The 3,692-nt window shown below is 41.0% G+C and overlaps 1 non-coding gene across 1 annotated transcript; it reads left to right on the top strand.

Annotated features, from left to right (window-relative positions):
- Positions 1-217: 217 nt before the first annotated feature.
- On the top strand, positions 218-299 carry trnas-gcu (transfer RNA serine (anticodon GCU)). The gene has a single exon. It is a non-coding gene; the product is annotated as a tRNA-Ser (tRNA).
- The last annotated feature ends 3,393 nt before the right edge of the window (positions 300-3,692 follow it).

The raw sequence follows: 3,692 nt of genomic DNA, 5'->3' as shown, positions 1-3,692 counted from the left end.
TACTGACATGTATAAACAGGAACTTTGTAGGGAATGCAGGTATCAGTCTCGATAACTCCTGCATGTGCACCGAGCTCTTTACCATTTCAGCTAATTCCCTACATTCACCCATGAAAGAAAACCAGAATCTCTCAGGATTTCTGAAATGTTCAAGTTCAATACGATTGATTTCTGTGTAAAAGCTTGACTGTCTCTCTTTGACTCAGCAGAGCACAGGGACGAGGTGGCCGAGTGGTTAAGGCGATGGACTGCTAATCCATTGTGCTCTGCACGCGTGGGTTCGAATCCCATCCTCGTCGGTTATTTCTTGGTGGAACAGGTGCGTTCTCAAACATTATTGAACTATAATGTCTAGAATCTACCTGGGTGTCCTTTTAGACTTAGCAATGTTATTTGTGTGGATGCTAAATTTCTTGTTCTCTGAATTTTACAACAATGCCATCAAGTTCTATCACTAAAGGATAAAGTCAAGGTACAAAACATCCAAAACTGCCTTTCCATCCCTGTGTCATTGGGCCAGGTCTATAACCTGTCCTCATCGCTATTGAGGCCTTAATAGAACAGATGGAATTACAAGGTGAAAGTATCTGCTTTGATAAACCCAACAGAGTTTTGTCTGAGAAAGCACCTTATCCATAAGCGATTACCAAACACTGCCGTCTTCAATGTCAAACAGTGCCTTTGTGTAAGTGCTGTGTCCAATGTTTTTCGCCAAACATATTCTCCTGTCCAGGCCTCCCCAGGAGATCCCTGGTCATGATGTTGTGTCAGCTGGGTGAATTATAGGCAATTTGTTGCATAATCAACCCACACATTCATCATAGAGGCTGTTCCCCGTGGCAACGCCGTTAAATAAATTAGCCCCGTACTCCACTGTGCCTCACTGTCATGATGCTTTGCTCTTTAACTTCAACAAGTGACTCTCTTTTTCTCTGTCCATCCCACCTTCTGTCTTTATTTGTCCCGTGGCTCTTTTCACAGTTTTCTCTCCTCCAACCTCTCGCTTCGTCCTCTCTTGTCTTTTTTCCAGCTTGCTCCTCGCTGTCCATCCTGTGTCTATCTCTCTAGACGTCCTCCCACCTTGCCACTTCACTGTCTGCCTCTTCACCCTCACTTTCACCCTCTCCGTTTCTGTCGTCTCTCCTTTTTTTCACACCGTCTCCCAGCCTCTCCTGCCCTCTGCAGTCCCCAGACAGCAGGCAGGCAGGCAGACATACTGGGAGTTGGCAGCGGCGTCTAATGGAGACATATTAAAGCAATGCTGCTGACACTCTAAAGACATTATTTCAAGCTCCAGAGAGCAACCGAGTTCACTGATGGCTTTGAATAACTGCTTACTCTCCTGCAGATTTTAATACTCACTATGGCGATGTTTGCTTGCAGGGTGATGACATATTAGTTTGCTTCTCCTTTGCTCTTTGACTTAAAATTACCATAGCATTGTAGAACGGTGCCTAGAAGGAATCTTTAAGGCTGTTCTCATTGTCACACACACAAGACAAGATGTCAAATGTTAACTTTGACGTTTTCATTCTTAAAATGAGTTTCCATAAACCACTGGGCATTTTTATTGTCATTTAAGATTATTTTTATTAGCCTGACTCTTTGGCTAACAATTTCCAATTCTCATATTTAGTTACGTCTTTTTGGTTAGTTAATATACAGATTAATTTGGTTTTGTTTTGAGTTAACAGTTACCTTGGAGCTGCTGCTGGAATGTCACAGTGTCCCAGTTGTTCCCCTTATATGGCGTAACGTCTTAAGTGGGTTATTGCACATATTTATAAGAAGAGGGGAAATTTGTTAACCACTATTTGTTTAGTTTTTCTCCTATTCTGGACAGCTAGTTCTGCTCCACCATCATTTGTTTTATTTATTAGTTCTGTTCTGAGCAATATTTGTTTTTCACTTAAGTTTTTGCATGTTAGTTTGTCATTTAGCTCTTGTGTGTCAACAGTGATCAGATCGGCTGCTATCTAACTTTCCCTCAACTCTTGTTTGTTTTGTCAGTTTGTACTTGAGGTTTTTGTGTTATTACCCGAGTTGAAGTCTGTTTTGTTAACTTCTGCTTTGTTTGATGGTGTATGAGGGCCATGGCAGATAAACAAAATAGTAAATTCCTGCAGAAAAAAAACTCTGAATTTTTCAAGAAAAAAGGAAGAAAATTTCTGAGTTTGAAAAGTTGTAAATTTGCTAGAAAAAAAAAACTCAAAAATGTTCATCAATCTCAAAATTTCTCAAAATGTTTTTTTTCTAGAAAATTTCTGAAATTTCAAAATGTGATTTTTTTTTTCTTTAGCAAATCTTCCTCCTTTTTTCTGACAACAATGGCACTGATACTCTGTCATAGCTTTAGGCCCAACTTATCATTTTTTGATACTTTTGTAAATAAATCAAGAATCGTTTTTGGAAACATCTAATGTCACTCTTGCTGGTCTGTGAAAATCCCTGACACCATCTCACACCTCTTTCACCTTCTAAATTGTTAAAAGCAAATCATTAAAACTAATCTGCAAAATCATATTAATAGCCTTCCTAATATTAATAGTAGCCTATGAGTTGTGGGATAGTGGAAGCAGACTGTAACCACTCACCGCCCCCAAAATGCAGAACAACCTCTTACTGTTCACGGGAACAATGCTGACCACAGCATTGGCTGTCATGTTCATTTTAACATGTTTGCAGCATATGTATAACGACACAACTGCTTTTCTCAGCAAGGGAGTTATTTGCATGTGCGCCAGCAGGTACAGCAACGTCTGCCCTCTTTCTCTGCTCGAGTAGATTCAAAGATAGATGGGTCTTGGAAGAAACTCATGAGATTGCATTAAAGAAAGTGATGAGAAATGAAGTGACAGAAAAGGCAGACGGGGAAGAGAGTCACAAGTCCCCCTAATGGAGCAGGTTTTTGCCGTGCTTTTCCCCCTGATTACACTAATGACCAAATTGAGGCAGTTTAGAGCCACCGTGTATCTCTCCTCTACTTTTCTTACCCTTCATCCTTTCGATCTCCCGCCACTCCCCCTCTTCTTAGCTCCTCTCACTTCAGTCCCCCTTGTTCCCTCTGTTCCCTGTAGAAAGATGCATCTACCTGTGTGCTGTGTGTCCCCCAGCATGCTGGCAGCATAGAGGGCAGGATACAGAGGAGAAGTCCTCCACAAAGGCATACAGAGTCGGGAGGCACATTGAAGCTTCCTAAGGCAACGTTTCCCAGAGCACAACTTGTGCAGCTGAAGATGACTTATTTTTTTCCTCAAATGTGAATAAGTAGGTAAAAAATATATATAAAAAGGGAGCAAAAAAACTCAATAGTCCAACATAGAGAATGGTGCAAGCAGGATAATGCTTTTAACATTCTTCTCTAAGTGGTAAAATCAGCCTCTTGTTCTATGCTTTGCTTCCCACAGAGTCTGGACTCCTTAATATTGACAAACAATTGCTTCCTGATGGAGCGGACGCTGTGGGAGTTTTATGTGGTACCCAATTGCTAATATTTGCCTGTGACATAATGTAATACGCTAGCTTGACCATGAAGGAAGCTATGAAAATTGCGTATACAGTGAGAGAGAGAAGTGCTGAGCCAAACGACATCTTTGCCAGCAATAAAATATCCTAAATATTCCTCGTGCTCCGATGTTCATTACTTAATATTTTGAAGTGTGACCAACATGGACTGAACCACTTCGCCAGAC

Source organism: Xiphophorus couchianus, chromosome 23 (genome assembly GCF_001444195.1).
Source record: "Xiphophorus couchianus chromosome 23, X_couchianus-1.0, whole genome shotgun sequence".
NCBI classification, from domain to species: domain Eukaryota; kingdom Metazoa; phylum Chordata; class Actinopteri; order Cyprinodontiformes; family Poeciliidae; genus Xiphophorus; species Xiphophorus couchianus.
This window is presented reverse-complemented; position numbering and strand designations above follow the sequence as displayed.